Here is a 19803-nt window from a genome sequence, read left to right on the forward strand (position 1 = left end):
TATAATTCAAATGTAATAAAAGTATGGAACGAAAACGAAATGTAAATGCGCTTTAGAAGTTTGATATCAAAGTAGGAATAAGAATCCTTAACAAATAAACTTAATTCTAAATAATGCCTGAGCATTTGGAGAAGAATTTCCCCATTTAATTCTTCGAAACAACTCCACAAAAGACGATTCAGAACAATTTGCATTCACACAGCTCCAGTCTTCACCATTTATTCCAATTGATTCGTTATTTATTACATATTCTCTTTTTGTGTAATTGCTCGCAGCGAATGCAATTTCGCAGTTTTAACGTTGGGATAAAATGTATCTGAATTGCGATTTGTCTTTCACAATAAAATTTGAGATTGTTTCGAAGTCATTTTGTTCAAAACTATTTAGTGACGCTAACATAAATCTTTCAAATATATATATATATATATATATATATATATATATATATATATATATATATATATATATATATATATATATATATATATATATATATATATATATATATATATATATATATATATATAAATATTTTATTTTTTTAAAATCTCCATACTCAAAAATTAATATCCGAAAACTGTTTTATGATTCAAAATCAAATGATGGAAAATCAGCACCACTTTCATTAAATAGAGCAAAATGAAATGCTTCCGAACATGAACACAAGCATGTCCTCATCTCTCCCTTTGTCTTCATTTGAAGTAAAAGTGTTCAAACGATGGTTGAAGTACCGATTTATCTCTCTGTGTATTCTCTGATTTCAAAGAATATGAAAGAAGAAAAATAAAATCACTTATTTTGAACTGTTAAACATTTAGCTTTGGATATCAAATTTCATTGGGATTTTCAAAATAAAATTATTCGAAGATCTTCCTCTAAAATATATTTAAAATTTAAGTGCATGGTTTATGGAAGAGAACTTTTCAGAAATGTATTTAATGACAATTGCTATAATTGAATAGAGTTTTAATATGCAACAATTACATATCATACATTAATTCATGCATGAATTATGATCTTGTTAAATAAAAATGTTAAATCATTTTTTTTATTGTGCATACACTGGCTGGAACATGATTTAAGATGAATAAAAAAATTCTAATGGAAAATATCACAGATATAAAACATCAAATCATTGAATTTTTTAATCTTTCAAATGATGTAAAAACATTTTTTTAGGTAAATATTTTGAAATAGTTAAAGAAAAACAAAAAAATTACCAAGTCAAAAACGTCAGTTTCTTTTGTCTTTCCTTGATAATATATCAATTGAGAGATAAAATTGAATACATTTGTAAGATTTTTACTAGGACAATCTGTATCAATTTCTTGCATATTATGCAAACGTTTTTCAAACGCCAGTCATAAGTTGTATGTTTATGTAGAAGTGTATGATACATTTAAAAAACATTCCATAATTTTTGATATAATTCTAATGTAATGTTCTAACAATAATTTTATTAATAAATATATAATCTTCACATATATTCAATATTTAACAATTTCATTTTTGACATGTAGCCAATAATTATGAATTAAACATATATATATATATATATATATATATATATATATATATATATATATATATATATATATAAGTCATTTCATTCCAAAACAAATTTCATTAAACATTTGAAGAAAAGGTTTCTAAAATAGAGACTGAATATTAAATCTTAAATATGTAAAAATAATTCCTCTGTAAAATTTAAATTTCAGTCTTTAAGATTTTTATGATAAGTAAAAGATGTTTATACTATCGATATAAAATTATTTTTGCTTCAATCTGTTTGAATCTCATTACAGAAAATTTAAATTGATTTAATATTTAACTTACAAGATTATTTTATGCTATAACTTCAGCCAATTTAAATTCCCAGGAATAAAAAAAATGCGTTAGCTAGAGTAATTTCAACATAAATTGGAATATTTTATTCTTAAAGAATTCTATCATATTTTTAAGTAAAATTTTAATCAGATTAAGCTGTATTTTTCAGATCTCTAAATTAGAATTTCATGCTTTTTATTTTATATTATGGTGACTTTCAACGACATAGAAGCCGTTTATCATCTTAGCAAATTTATATTTTTATTAATTTATTTTTCATACAAATGTTTTTTTTGAATGTGAAATTAAAGGTAAAAAAAATCCTGAACTAAATCAGATATTTTAAAGACTTAATTAGTATTCTGCGAACGTTTGAGATTTCACATATCGTTGAAAATTGGTATAAAATAATTAAAACTATTACTAATTCCCATTTTCTCCAGTTTTTATAAATTTTCATCATTGGCAGATTCTTAATACTGCATTATAGATGTTAATGTTTTAATTTTAAAATCCATTAAAATACAAAATTGGAAAATCGCAACATCCTAAGTTTTGTGATCCTTCGCGATCGTCTGAGAAATTACTATTATAATAATCCACTGTTAGTAATAAATAAATTTGTCACACATCGAATTACTAAACAAACCAGGGGGTTAATATCCGGGGTTAAAAGGGTAAAGGGGTTAATTAAGAAACTTGAGAAAAAAAAGACTATTTCAGCTAGAAATTGGGAGAACATTTTAATCGTATATTTGTAAAAAAATTGTACTAACTGTCCACAATCAAATATTAAAATTCCTATGATACACCTCTAGCTCTTCTAAAAAGTATGTTTACAATATTTCTTTCACTTCTTCATTTAAAAATTGCTACAAAAATATTAAATTAAAAGGTACGCACAAGAAAAATAAATAGGCAAAACGAGTCAAAAAGGGTCATTGGGGAAAATAGAATAATCTGACTATTTTGCTTCGTAATAATACTTTAAATACAGTTTACAAAAGCAATATTATATGCTTCAGAATGGAAATATTGTTTTACTTCTAAGGAATTGCTGTTTTAAATAGGTTTAGGAAGGGTAATTTGGAACGTTGATTACATGCGCCAGAATTTAATAGGCTGCGTAACATGTGACACGTTTAAAACACATTTTCAACACAACCTATACCCTACCCCCCAAAAAAAGAAAACTTATTCCAACTATTTTCAGTATTATTTACCAAGATTTGTTTACTTTTGTTATGACCATATTTGAATAAAAGGAAACTGAAATGTTTGGTTATGATTCATTCACTACGTCGGTTATTTGCACGATACGTTGTTAAGTTATATATTTTAACTATATTATATACTAGCCGCCTTTGGTGACCAGCCGGTTCGCCAATCTTAATGTTCGTTTAAATTTTAATAATTAAATAGGTTGAACCGGAGTTTAACCCCCTGACTCGCCAAGTTGCGATGACGCGCCAAAGCTGGCAATCTTTAATATGCACTATAATTAAAAATCTGCTCCTTTGCTTTTGAACATTTCGAAGACCATTGTAGGCGATTTTTAAAAATTGCGAAAAGCAGGGGGTTAAACTCCGGTCGTACCAATAAATATTTTACGCAATTCCAACTTTAATAGATTCTTCATCAAAATATTTTAAAACTTCAAATTTTCATAGTCATATAATTCACTCATAATATTATAAAGGCCTTCAGTCATAGCGTGATATGTATCTCTCTCATTTTCTGTTACCCCACGTAGAAATTATGCTTTAAATTAAAGTGTAAATGATTAATCTGCAATTAATATAATAATATTTTTTACTGAAACAAAGTATTTTTTTAATAATATGATTACTGATAATAGAGTCACTGAGCTTTTAAACTTTATGGGCACTAAAGAATATCTTTCTTAATTTATGTACTATCTCAAGAATTTGTCAACAAAAATTTCTCAGATTCATCATGAACAGATCGATTCATGAACAATGTTTAATTTTAAATGCATCAAACATTAAGAAAATAAATTGAATCGTTTAAAATAATCGGACGAAAACAGGTTTAAAAAACTACTTAAAAAACGATGTACTTAAAACTATAAGCATATACAAAAAAAATATATAACTAACATAAATACAATTTAATTACAAAAGCATGCAACTAACCTAAAAATAATTTAAATGATCCGTTGGTTGCAATGTCAACAATCAGAACACAATGCGCATGCGTGAATTTTCTTCGCCAGTTACATTAACGCAAATACGTGAATTTTTCTACGCCAGTTGGGGTAACGCTATGCAGATTGGACATTTTTAATTTCCTTTATTCTGTTTTATTTTAATTCAAAAGTACTTCAGAATGAATCTGAAAGATCGATTCATTAACAATGTTTAATTTTAAATGCATAAAACATTAAGAAAATAAACAGAACCGATTGAAATAATCCGCCGAAAAATTTTAACCCAGCCTCATTACTGTTGGGAGAAAAAAAACCTGAAGCCTTACTCATTTCGCGGTGGGGAAAATGAATAATTTTTTTTCGAGAAAGTTATCTTTTAATTAATAATTAAAATTTCAAAAAAAGGGACCCCAGGTGCACATTCCCGACCTCTAAGGTATACATGTACCAAATTTGATAGCTGTATGTCAAATGACCTGGCCTGTAGAGCGCCAACACACACACACACACACACACACACACACACACACACACACACACACACACACACACACACAGACACACACACACACATACACACACACACACATTGAGCTTTATTATAAGTATATAGATAACCTTTATATTTTACTTACTTAAATCAGTGGGATTGGACTATTAATAGTAAAATTCAATTTCAGTTTATGAATTTTCAGCTGAAAAACTGGTGAGTGTTCCCAATTACTCCTGAAATTTTTCCATATACTCTGAACAAATTATTACATGATGAGAAGTAATATTAAGTCTAGGAATGTGGTGGCGTTCCATTTATCCTGTTAACAACTGACATTTTTAAAGAATCTGTCTTTTATCGGCATATATGTTACACATCCTGTACAGAAATTCATTATTTTTCAATTCATTAAACTTTTCGAAGTCAAGTATGGAAGAAAAAATAGAGAGACTGATTTCGAAGTAAAAGAAAACACGATGTTGATAGGAAGATACAGGGTGAGGATTTTGACTCTTTTCAATGATGAAACGATGATTGTGAAAATAAAGGGAGCGGCTTATTTCGAACTATCCATGGCTGATTTTTCAGTAAACAATATTTTAATCGATAGTGCTGAAGGAGAAAGAATGTCTTCAGGATGGATGGAATGAATGATCATCACCTGGATGTAACAGGTGTGAAGAAGACGTCAACTTGACTAACTCACATATTGTTCTGGTGATTAATGATAGTTTGAGATTTTTGATCATTAAAAGAAAAGATATAATAACAGATTCTATAACTGAAGAAGAGTTTTATTTGTAACTAGCCGCCTTTGGCAACCAGCCGGTTCGCCAATCTTAATGCTCGTTAAAATTTTAATAATTAACTATTTAATGCAATTCCTACTTTAATAGCTTCTTCATTAAAATATTTTAAAACTTCAAATTTCAATTCACTCAGAATATTATAAAAGGCTTCAGTCATAACGTAATCCGTATTTCTCCAATTTTCTGTTACCTCCCGTAGAATTTATGCTTTAAATTAAAGTGGAAATAATTAATCTGCAATTAATATAATAATATTTTTTACTGAAACAAAGCATTTTTTTTTGTAATCTGATTACTGAAAACAGAGTCACTGAGCATTTAAACCTTATGGGCACTAAAGAATATCTTTCTTAATTTATGTAATATCTCAAGTATATGTGAATTTTTTTTTCAGATTCATCTTGAGCAGGTATATTAATTATCAATGTTTAATTTTAAATGCATCAAACATTAAGAAAATAAACAGAATCGTTTGAAATAATCGGCCGAAAAATGTTAGCCCTAGCCTCATTGCTGTTGGAAAAAAAAATGAAGCCTTACTCATTTGGGGGTGGGGAAAATGAAAGGATTTTTTTTGGCGGGAAAGTTAGTTTTTAATTAATAATTAAAATTATAATTAAAATTTCAAAAGAAGCGACATCCAAGGTATAAAAGTACCAAATTTGGTAGCTGTAGGTCAAATGGTCTTTTCTGTAGAGCGCCAACACACACACACACACACATTGTGCTTTTTATATAAGTATAGATTAAAGCATTACTTTCAGTTAGTGTAAATATGTAAGAAAAATTAGTTGAATAGAGCATTGAATGCTTTGTTTCATCTCGGAGCTATATCTATATCTTTTTTAACTCAATTCGACTACTAATTTCTACTCATTTTAAAGTGCCTTTCTAAATCTAATATATTCTTTCATGTGCCAGAATGTTCCGTTATTTTTTCATAAATGGTCATTTCCTCATTTTGAAACAACAAAGAAATTGAATGATTATAAATCATACCATATTGGAAGAAAGAATATATATGACTACGATATTTCATAAAATTGAATACATTTTCAGTGAAAATGTTATTTTGGAACAATACGGATCGAGCTGTAAAAAAAGGGTCGTTTCTAATCATAGCAAATACATTCTCTTCATTCATTCAACATTCTAAGCCCTCAAATATTGCATAATTTTTTAAATAATTGAGAACACACTGAGATAATTATGAGCGTTTCTATAAAAGAGATGATTTAATTAATAAATTAATTTGTAAAAGAGGTGTTTTAATAAACTATTTAGAATTTTAATGTGCACTCATATAAGTTATGGGCCTATTTTCCGTCTCACATGATCATTTTAAGTTGCAAGAAAAAATTCTAACGCTTTGAGAAATTCATTTCATAATTATCCTGACACATCTTCGCACTACTTGCTGTATAAGCTTTTAAGTATTTTCTAACTGCATCCATTTAAGAATTTAAGATTATTTTAACTGAAAAACGATTTCTTTTTTCCTTTGACGATAATTTTTCTATTTCAAATTCTGATATCCAAAAGCAGAAAAATGCTTCGATTGTTTTCTACACTGCAAAAAGTAAATAACGGCTTCCGCTATTATACGACAAGCCTTTACATTCTGCTGGCATAGTACAACAGATGTTAGATAGCATATGTAAATACGATTTTTATATGAATTTATAGTCGTATGAATCGATTCAATTCTTATAAGTTTAAACATAATCTATGAGATATATTCTTTGTCAATATAAATTTGCTTTTTAATAGCATCTTCTAATAGCAAAACATTGTTTCTGAATTTTTATGTTAAAGGAAACGATGACACCATGCGGGAACAACTGTATTGAGGAATATATTCTGAATTAATTTCTGTATGCTTGTGAAACGAAGTGATGTCAGGTGTATATTCAGAAAAAAACCAAGAGCGATTCATTAATTTGGAATTGTTTGTTGTTGTTTAATGTTGTTTGCACTAGAATGTTACTATTTTGCAAATATAAAACTACAGTGTGGGATGCAAAAACGTACAAAAAGTGTCTAAACTTAACAAAAATTTATAAGAGGAAGGGATGAAGAAAAAGATATTTTTGAACTTTGAAAGAATGAATATTGCGCTTTGCTTTCATTAATAGATTTTTGCTGATCCACAAATAATAATATAAAATTTATAAAAAGGAACAATAATACAATTTTAATAATCTCTGAGTTGGAATTGTCTTCCCTGATATGTAAATAGATATATTTCCTGTTGCTTTTTTCGCAATGTTTATTTCATTTCCTGAACGCTTGAATAAAAACTAACAAGAAGCTAACAAGTATTAAAACATAGTTTTTGAAACGAAAAACAGCTTTATTTCAAATGGTCGTATATTAAAAGGAAATGGATCATTTTAACAATTATACTAAAACAACAAAAACATTCAAAACTCTATATTAAAATAAGATAACAAAGATTCAAATAAATAAATAAAATGAAATGTTTCTCAAAATTCTCAATTCAAAAGATAATACAAAGCAATCTAGATACAAAATCCTATGCTGATTGAGTTTTGAATGAATCCAGAATCAGAAATGTCCCAGTTTTAGCATTTCGTGGGAGATTAAGTTAAAAAAAATTATCCTTTAAAAACATAAAATTGAAATTGCATTTCCTGACAGAAAAATATTTTGCAACTGAAAAATTTCCCCTGCCTTTAATTTTCCCACAAGTGGTAAGATGAATATGTCCCATCGTCCATCAAAGGGCGTGACATATTCCTGACTCTTCCCTGACTCGTGCCAAAGTTTGTTACTTCACATCTGATACTGGGAGCATGAATGAATGTTCCTGATTCATTTTCTACAAATGCTTTGAAATCTTGTATAACTGTGAATATGATAGAATACTTTTCTAATAATCAACTCTCAAATCTAACACTCTGCTACAGTATTTTGATAGGTATTAGCAGGTTCAGGGCAAAATTGCGAACACCTGCATTCCATAAATCGAGTCTTAGTATCCTCCAGGCCACAAGGCTTTATGGTTGCTCGGATTTTATTGATTATGTTTGTAACTACACAAAGAAACCAGACATAAAAGTTGCTTGTGGTCACTAAGTTCGGCAAAGAATATCGCTGAAAAAGACTATTGCCACCCCTAGTTCAAAATTACCTTACCAAAAAAAAAAATGCAATATGAGGCAACGACCTATCTACACTATACAAAATGAAATATGCCACTGGAAATATGGGGTAAGTTTTCAAAAGCAGCAGGAACATGAGAAACTGAAATAGGCGTTCTGTCAATCCGAGGAAATGAAGATCATTTTGTTTAGGGGAAAAAATGAGAAACTAACAACATGATTTTACATATACTGAGGAGATTGAAAAAAAGTAGAAATGTCGATATTTTATTATTCTTTTATAAATAAAAAAATAGAAATATCTTTATTAGGTAAATTGAAGCCTGTGGTAATTAGGTAAATTCATTTCCTCTTTTGACGAATTAATTTTCGTGAAATATTTTTATTTAATTGTGCTATATAATATGTATGTATAATTATTTCATTGTGCATATAATCATTTAAAAATATTAGTTAATGGAAAATTAATTAAAAAGTAATACGAATAAATTAAATCTAAATTAATAATAACGTTCTTAACGCAACTGATCTACAAATTAATATGCTGCCCTCTATTGCCCGACAAGCCCCTAAGGACAGTGAGACAAAATTACCCCCCCCCCCGTTTTCCATTTCAGTAATTCATAAGGAAATGACATTTTTGCTAAGTGAATTTGTTTTGAATGCATTCATTGAATCTTAAAGATTTATTTTGCGGCAGATGTTTACTTAGAAACATCACTACAAATAAGCTCACTAAAAATAAAAATAAAAGTTTTAAGGTCTAGAAAAACACGAATTTAAAATGACCGCAATAAATGTTCTAAATAATTTTAAATACTACTGACATTTGACATGAAAGGTAGAAATTAAATTCCAATATTAATAATAATTAAATTAAAATAATTTTTGCGGTGTAAAGGCTACAAATTTATCTAAAAAATCATAAAAATGATGGGACAGTGATTGTCCTATTGCCTCTTAAATAAATAAAACGAATTTGGAAAGCTAAAAAATCATTATTATGGGTAATATTAGAAAATTCTCGATCAAATATTTAAAATTTTGTAAAGGTGATTTTTTTTATTTAAAAGCCCACAGGAACAATTTGAAGATTATAAAATGAAACAAAGCGTTCAAATTTCAATATATTTTAAAAATTTGCTTACATGAAATTTGAGAACTGTAATGAGAATGAAATGTTCATATTTGAATGATATACTTAATCGAAAAATTTGAGCTAATCATGAATTTTATTTTAATAAGATTCCTTAATATACGATTTAATACCGGCAGATATATCTCCTTATTGCCTCAAATCAATTAAAGTTATTCAATGGTAATAATGAAAAAAATATTTCTATTATATGATTTTAATAATTATAGATTATTGATGAAACGCTGTTTTGAAAGAATTAGAAATTTCATAATCATTCTCCGGAATGATATAAATTTGAATAGCTGATCTATGAAATATACTCGAATTCCTTTGGAGACTTCGGAAAACGAAGGGTGATTCCTTTCTAGAGAGATGCAAAGTTGGGGAGAACCTCCGTCTTCTAATTTCATAGGAATTGAAGCTATCGGTGTGAGAGATAGTGGACGAAAACGTAACTAAAAAAATCTTTTTAACGAAATAACATATGGAAATACTTTATATTGCATATGTTATAAGGATTGGTAAGATTGAAATTAATTTTCAACACATACCTTCTAAGCATTAGCAATGAAGCAATAATTCATTTAAATTGAATTATCTTCCTGTCTATGATCGTAAGCATTTACATGGAAATGAAAACTTCTATCTTCGTTATTTTCATCTCTTTTCTCTGAATGCAATGTTATAACTCGGTCTATCACCCCCCTACAGTATATTTTTCGATAGTTCAGATCTAGTCAAAATCTCTCTAGTTATCTTTTTCATCTAATAATGTATACACAAAGCTGTATACATTAATTATATTACATTATATTATTGCATTTTATGTAATAATGTATACACAGTATACAGGGTATCTCAAAAACCTTGACCGTAGCTTTTATTCCTTAAATATTGATCATTGACATATTCTGTAAACTACAAAGGTGCGTGTAAAAAAAGGTGTAAAATTTTATGAAATTGATTAACATTTTCAGGGAATTAAACTTCAAAAAATACAAAATTTTAATTTTTATACGGACCGCTACAAAAAATTTTATCGAATGAAATATGCCCCATCCTCTAATAAGGTCATGTACAAAATCTCAGCAATTTATCACAAAAAGTCTAAAAGATATGAAACTACATTAATGCTGACTTAAACCACTTTTCGACGCCTGGATATGAGTTTGCAAAGAGGAAAAATCATGTCGGAGGTTCGTAGGGTTCGTTCGATGTTTAGGGGTCGTACACAAATTAAGAAAGAAAATAATGATTGAATAAATAAATAATAATTTTGCTATTTATTGGTTCAAAAGTATTAAAAATTTATAGAAATAATAACTTAAAGGAGATAATATATAAAGGAAAGATTACATAAGTTTTTTACAAGTTCATTGAGTGTACTATTTTTAAGTTATATTCTGTAATTCATGATATAAAATTTTAAAGTATTTTTAAGGAAGCACAGATTTTAAAATTTGTATTTAAAACTAAAGATATGAAGCATATTTTATTTCCTTATGATGGATTCCTGCGTCGCGTCATCTGCACTGAAGCTGTAAACATTTGTATTTTAATTTGTGATTGACCCTTCACAAATTAAATTTTGTTTTAACATATCTTTGAGAGTTTTCATGATAAAATTCTGAAATTTTTTACATGACCTTATTAGCGGATGGGGCACATTTTACTCGTTGGGAATGTTTTTGTACGGGGTCTGTATAAAAATTAATTTTTTTTTTGAAGTTTAATTCCTTGAAAATGTTAATCGATTTCATAACATTTTACATCTTTTTTTACACAATTTTATAATTTACAGTATATTTCTATGATCAATATTTAATTAATGAAAGCCAGGGTTAAGATTTTTCAGACACCCTGTATATATAACGTTCAACTGAAAGGTGAATTTTTATAGTTGGTACCATGACATTATAACTTTTTTCGAAGAGTTCCTATAAAAATCCTTTAAATAAATAATAATCCTATAGACAGTCTATTTTTAAAATAATTCTTAGGCCACAAGAAAAGAAAATGCAGGATATTTAACTTAACAGAGCAATAGAATATCAGTCAAGTCATTGCTTAAAGATGGGCAGAAATATACTTTTATTAATATCACCGATTTAATACATAAACTTCCTATTTTATTAAATATGTGTTGAAACCTGCGGTAAGAATATTATTAATTATGTATTGAATTAATTATTTTTACTGAAAATTAAACCGCTGTCTATATAAGTGATCAATGAACAGATATTGCAGCAAAAAGTATTAAAAAAGTAAAAAGCATATCCCTAAAAATTTTACATTTCAAATGAAAAATATGCATCATTAAATTTATCTATGTAATTTAGATTGGAAACACAATACCATCGAACAATAATTTCTTGATGAAATTTAGATGTAAAAATGTGATACCACTTTCAAATCCATAGCTTTGATGACCCGATTTTTGCTTAGAATCAATCCAAAATATTAATTATGAATAACAACTTAAATACTTCTCATAGGGTGCGTATTTATTTTGAGTTCCCAATTACACAAAGAAAGACCATTTAAAAATATTTTGTACATAAAACATAACGTGTAAAATAAAATAGTGATTTTATTTATCTTTCGTGAAAAATAGAAGTATATAATTTTAGTCTTAATCACAGTTTGATGATTGATTCATTTACAAAATAATTTGTCAACAGAGCACTGTGACTTGACGGTGTGTATTGTTTATCAGCGGTTTCTAAAGCCCTCCACGGTTTTGAGCATGCGTTGGGATGGGTTTAATTCGACAAAACAGGGGTGAGAAGGAACATGAAAGAATTAGATGTTTATATTTAGCAAAAAGGTTAATTCCGGAAATGCGCACATCCTTCCGCATCTCACCCCTTAGTGAGATAAAATAGTCGAAAAGTGGTCGTCTCAGGATACCGAAACGAACAGTATAGGGGTTTTATGGTAAACAGAGGACATATGCAGCTAAATTGAAATTTGACTACAACTACCCGGTAGTTGTTAAATGCTATATATCATTTTTATTTTTCGTAAATTATTATGCCATCTTTTAATGATATATTAAGTTTTTAAGTCGATTCATTTCTGACTAATAATTATTATAGTCAAAAATAAAAGAAATGAATTAAAAATGTGTCATCTCAATTAAGTTTCATTTATTTAAGGCAATTCTAATAGAAACAGAAAATGGGGCTTCAAAAATAAAAATTAAGATTAATGAGATTTAATATACAATTATCGAATTAGCGCATCAGTTTATAACTTGCCGTTCTTGACTTTTATTCTCTTTTTCTTACTATATTAAACTTATTGATTTCTTAGAATTCTTTCAGCCTTTTTCTGTAAAACAAATTATCCCTAAAAAATGAGTCGAAATACGAAATTAAAAAAAACATTAAATTGGATATATATCAAAGTCAGAATGAAACTCGGCTTAATATATATATATATATATATATATATAGCCGAGTTTCATTCTGACTTTGATCTTATTAAATACTTTTTAAAAATACTAATTTCTTCTTTATATAAAAAATAATTTTTTTTTCTTTTGCCGAGAAAATATGATTAGTTCTATTTCTTTATTGAAAGAAAATCAATTAACGATGAGTTTGATTTTCTACTTTTTAGGTTATCCTTCACTCAGCACTGTTCATTTAGCAGAATGAAAGTGATTATATTTAATTTTTACCTGCAGTGAAGGTTCGAAAAGTAATTAATTTCGAATGCTCTGTTTTATATATTCTCCTTATTGATTTGGTTCATATTTAAGTTTTTTTAATTGCAATAATTAAAAAAAGAATTGGAACAGCTTTCACTGTTTTCAGGAGTTCTTAAATAATGGATTTCAAAAATAAGCAATTTCACTTTTTACGTTAAGTATTTACAATTACATGATAGCGGCAACATTGAAAATGCTATATGTGCTTCGTAAAAAGGCATATTTGTATTTAATATAGTAATGTGACAATTTTAGTGTCTTTGTGATGCATTAATCTTGTACTTTTAAACGAGCAATTCTTGTATATATATAAATTTATTTCGTGTATTTCTGAAACGGCTGTAAACATTTGAATCAAATTTTATATTCATAAAAGGTTTTACTTTGTTATATATATTTTGATTTGTTCGCTTATATAGTTTATATATATAGGTGTCTTTCCTGAAGAAACACGAATTTCACACAAAAAAGTCCATTTTTTTAATAATGATTACAAGCTTTTGCTTTCTATTCTCATGCTGACAATGTCATACAGCGCCATCTCGTAAATTTTTGTGTTATTTGCATTGTTGCCATAAGATGATAACCTATTTGTACCACAAAATTTATGGCGCTATATGACATTGTCTCAATACGAATAGATTTCCTTTACATCCAATAACAACAATGCAATTATTGTGTGAACCAAACAACTTGTCGCAAAGGTAATATTACCAAACTCGGACATCAAATCAATGCTGGATATGTAATCAGTTTGTAATTCATATCTCAATATTTCTAAAAAAAAAAAAAAAAATGTCGAGCAAAGCTCAGTTTTCCAAGTACTGACATTCATCGATATAGAATACAGTAGCTATATGTCTATTGTTATATAGCTATACATTAGCTCTATGTCTTAAAACTCGTCAAGATATACTTGGAAATGCTAAAATGGGAGATTTTTCCTCACCAGCCGTACTCTCCGGACGGCGCTCCTTTCGATTATCATTTTTTCAATGGATGTCACACGGTCTGGTTAACCATCCTGTCCGCTCTTATTAAAAATTTCAAAAATGTATCGATTTGTGGATATCCTTTTAAAAGCATCGTTTTCTTCGAGAAGATATCAGACAATTGCCAAAGAGACGGACAAAGTAGTCGTTAGCTATGAACAAATATTCGAATCATGAATAGGTAATAAGAATAAAACCTCAACTTTCATGAAAAATCCAGTTGAAGAATAGTTGTACATCTAATAACAAACTTTACCTTCAATACCAACTCATTTAAAATAAATAAGAAACCACTTAAAGTGAGGTGAATTGCAGATTAATTGGATTGTTATAGGATCTATACAACTTCAGCAAAGTAGTCGCTCATTATAAGAAATAGCTCATTATCTGAGATAATTACACTTCAGCTCTTTATTGAATTTAATGCCTGACGAGAGAAAATTAGCTGTAATTCATTCGTCCTCTAAATGAAGTCAATGGTTTCTTATTCCACTCAAGGCGGAAAATGTCAGCATTTAAGCAAACTTAAATTTGTACCATTACCGTTGCTTCAAATCGGCAACCAGATAGAATAAATTTAAAATTTTCTTTACAGAAAATTTACAAGGAAAATAATGAAGAATTTGAATTATTAGGTTTTGGAATTTAAATTTTTGATCATTTCAGATATTTTGATTGTTCTGAATTTTTTTTAAAAAAAATATCATAGTTCCTTTCTACAAAATGTTATAGATCTGAAGGTGGGTTTACACTCAGTCATTTATAGGAGTCCAGTATGTCACGCTTGCACAGAAGAAAGATTGCGCATGCGCTGAAAGAGCGGACACTAGAAGTTCTTGCTTCGACGGGACAAGTACTTGCGACTGTATCGTTTTAAAAGTGAAACAAAAATATTTAAAATTCAAAATTTGTAGCGAGAATTTTTTCCAAGCACCAAAACTGTTAGGAGTCGCCAAATAGGGTAACCGAACTCTGCCTTTGGCGACTTGGCGAACATTGACTGGCAATCCCTCACAACGCAAAATGAACTTTTCTAGATTTCTTCAGTCTGTGTGTGATTCCCATGAGTGCATGCGGTAACCCAATGTTTACTTTCTGGTTGTAATTGTTTTTTAGTATTAATTAAAATTTATTTCAAATATTACTTGACTAATTCCTATAGATTTCGTATTGCAGCTCTATTGCGAAACTAACGTTCAAAGACAGAAGGGCCACGTTTTCAATTGCTTCAAAAGGAATATAGTCAGGCGACATTTTATCGGTGAGAAGGGAGAGGGGGTAACCAGACCCATGTGAACGAGTCTAGCAAGATAGACACTCTTTCACGTCGATAAAGCGTTTTGGTTGCTTTTTCAAGTTTTGGCAGCAAGACCGAATTCAATGAATTGAAAATCAACAGGAATGGTTTTCCTTAAACTGTCTAGCATACTCAGTAATAAAGGTGTTAGTTCAGAAAACACTTTGCATGGCATTGTCGGAGAGATATTTGGCGATTAATCCTTGGCATACATTTAATAGTATCTGAGGATCTAAGGTTTGATTTAGACGTGTTTTTCTCAACTGATTGAAACAAAAATTTGGCACACAACTACACTTGTATTCAAAAAATTCCAAAACCAAATTTGATATATTTAAGTCATCGAGTTATCACGTTTGCATGTTTCTGAAAGTACAGACCGACAGACGGTAAACCGCCCATCGGATTTGGCTCAAAATTTGATAGGTGACTACACTCTAGATATTATACATATGTGCCGAATTTTATCTAACTAGCTCTCTTCATTTTGTAGTTATTTTGTTACATTATAATCGAACAGCTGGACCGACAGACTTACTCTGAGCAGATTTTGCTCAAAATATGATAGAAATTTACAAATTGGATATAAAGACCATCTATCAAATGAGAACCATCTAGGTCAAAGCGTTTTTCAGTTTTCGTTGTCACAGACAGACGGACGTTCTGAAGAAATATGTTTTTCGAACTCAAGAAGATCTAAAACGTGGAGATTCGTCAAAATCTCGATTTCGAGTCTTTTGATGATTACTATACTTTTTCTATACTTCGTGTACGAGAAAGTAAAAAGAAAAAAAATATGTGAGTAGGATGTTTGGTCTAATGGATGATGAGTATTTTTAAAAAATAGACACTAGAAGAAAAGTATACTTTTAACCATTAACTGGGGAGGTGAAATTTTAGGACATAATTAGGGAGGTGCGGTCTACGAGACCGCATTTCATTTAGACTCAAATTAAATTTTCTAATGAATGTATTAGTATGAAAAGCTGCCAATATATTTTGCAGATATTTTTCTTGATATATAGATATATATATGTTTTAGAAATTTTTCAAAATATATTGTCATTGAAAAAATTAAATGCGTTGGAAGATACATTTTCTTCTCAAATGACATGTTACAATAAATAATATTCTTGAAAAAACATATTACTTTTTACTTTTTAAATCATATTTATTTTTACAGCATATGAAGGTATATAGAAGACAATATAATGTAAAATTCAACAATTAAATGAAAAAAAAATGACAATGGGTAAAATGGGCCCTTTTTTTATCGGCTTGTGTGACTTTCATAGCACGGTTTCCTAGGGCATTTTAAACATACAGGTTAAGAACCAGTATAAAAATCAACCTATAAATTCCGTATATATATATCTTGGTAAATTATTATATTTTATAAATTTTTCAAAATACATGATCACTAGAAAAATTATGTTTAAACATTCATATCAAAATCAGTTGAATGCGAACTTTCATCGAAAAACTCTTCTGTATAATTATCCTTATCACTAAAATCACTTTCTGCTTCATTTAAAAGTGTCTGGAGCACTGCTTCATAATAGGATCAGTAAACTGGATGATATTTCGAGGCCCAAGTTTTAACGCCGTCTGGTAAGCCTTGTTTATCATTGGGACACTAACAGGGAGATGCGGTCTTAGAGACCTAGCTCGAAGAAGTAACTGAATTATTTTAAAAAGCATCTGCTGAAATCGGTTGAAAAAGTACACGTGTATTGAAGGCCACAAAATAGGAAGCTACAGGGTCAATCCATTCAATTGAGCTAAAAATAGAATAGGGATGATAGAAAAACCATCGCTGGTGGTCTCACAGACCGCACGTCCCCAGTTAAGGGTTAAAACATTGAGTCGTTTCGTTGCTTATTTTTGTCATTGGTTCTCGTGTTTGAAGGATAGCCAACCAGAGCTCTTGCTGAAATAAATCTTTCCAAGTAATAATTCCTACCAAATGATTCTTTAATTTGAATTAACTCTTACCAAAGAAGGAAGAGAAGTCTTCTTTGATATTTACGAAATTGTAATTATTCACACCAGAGAAAGAAGATCACTCAGTGGTTGTTAAATTTTGGAAATAATCGCCGATGTTGGCATATAAAAACGAAAATTGTCAATCAGTCCAGTGACGCTTAAGTTTTTGAACTCTATAAATCTTCAGTCTCATTTGGTGATGTCTCTTTAACTGCATATGTCATAAATAAGTTAATTATTCAAGATTTAAATTATTCTTAGAATGTTTTTAGTTAAATATGATTAGCTATCGATAATATTCATAAAAGCGGATTTTCGTCCAAGCTCAATTAAAGTTGCTTCATTACGAATGGTGGCCAACTTGGTAATGGCGTTACAATATATTATATGGACAAATTCTTCAGATAATTTTAATCCTTTGTTGCATTATTTAGCTCATCAAAATATCAGCGGAAACAAACTGCTACTACAAAACCGCTCAGTCACATATTCTCTGCCCGACAAATGGCTCAAAACGCGAATATACAGGGTGATCAAGAAATAACAGGACGTTGTTCGGAGCTTTGTATCGTGTTATGTACTGGACTAAATATAACAAAATTTAGCCACCATACACATTAAAGTATGCGGTTTCGACTTATCTAGAAAAAAATTAGTACCAAAAGACGCAGATAAGGGAAATCCTGACGCTGCAAACGCATAATGTGTGGAAAAATAATACATAACTGCCAATGAAAACAGTAAATAGCGACACAACAAATACCACTGAAAAACGTTTATTATAGCAACCTAAAAAAATTGGTTCAAGACGGCCACAAACTTGATGCTCCAATAGCTGCATGCGGTACATGAGGTTTTCTACAGTGGGTCGCATCATATCGGCATGTATTCGTCCAGCATGTAACGTTATTTGATCTTTTAAAGTAGAAATGTCAGGAACATGCCCTTGATACACAACGCCTTTCAAGTGAACCAGAACGCACCACAAAAAGAAATTGCCAAAATTCAAATCAGTGTCATCAGTTAATGGGTGCTATCTTACACGGATAAAATTTCAGGATCTTGCGCAATAGCTTCTGCACCGTTGGGAACGGGATATGTGTTTGTCATGGTATTGAACGTGCACTGCTAGTATCCTGCTTATTAGCTATCACCTGATCCATAACGCAGTTGCAACTTCTTCTACTTGTCCCTGTTTGATACCTTTACGTTCTCAGCCTTGAATTCTCGCACACTAAGAATTCCTGTTGTTTTAAATCTTTCAACTATTCTTCCTACGTTAGTTATGATCATCGGACCTCTACATAACTGTTTTAACAGCCGATACTCACGAAGAGCAACACTGCCATTTTCATCTCACTGATAAAATAGCTTGACTAATAAGGCGCGTCCACGTAGTGACAAGGCAGAATTCCAGCAATCCTTCCTTTTACCTTCTATGACATCTCACAAGGTACCCATATAAGCAACTTATATAATAAAATTTTCGATAGTAGCGCCAAAATTTCCCCCTATAGGCGTTTTTTGGTACTAATTTTTTTTCTTGATAAATTTAAACCGCATACTTTAATGTGTATAGTGGCCAAATTTTATTATATTTCGTCCAGTACATAACTCGCTACAGGACTCCGAACACCTCCTATTTATTGCTAATCCTGTATATAACGAGTAATAGTTATTTTGATAAAGATTTCGAACACATTCTTCGATCCCGAACTTCTGAAATTCAGTATAAGAATGATGGAGATAATAGATAAATGATGGAAACATTGTAGATTCGTCTTATCACTTAAAAATGTTTCTGATCTTGTATTATCCCATATTTTTATCCTTGTGAAAAAATATTTAGTACTTAATGAATTTTAAAGTGTTATTTTTAGAGTAATATTTAGACATATATAAATTTTTAAAAGTGGAAATTAAATTTAGATATTTTATTCGGTAATTAAAATAATTTTTTAAAAACATCATATATCTTATAAGTCTGATAAATGTTCATTTGAAATATATATATATATATATATATATATATATATATATATATATATATATATATATATATATATATATATATATATATATATATATATATATATATATATATATATATATATATGAACTGGTTTATTCAACACATGAGTAGCAAACAGAAATCTCGATGCTTTCATATAAACTAATTCTGTACCTGCTGTAGTATTAATTTTTATCATACGGTATTACGATGTCCTTACGCACACAAATTTCATAAAGT

This window comes from Argiope bruennichi, chromosome 11 (genome assembly GCF_947563725.1).
Source record: "Argiope bruennichi chromosome 11, qqArgBrue1.1, whole genome shotgun sequence".
In the NCBI taxonomy this organism is placed as follows: domain Eukaryota; kingdom Metazoa; phylum Arthropoda; class Arachnida; order Araneae; family Araneidae; genus Argiope; species Argiope bruennichi.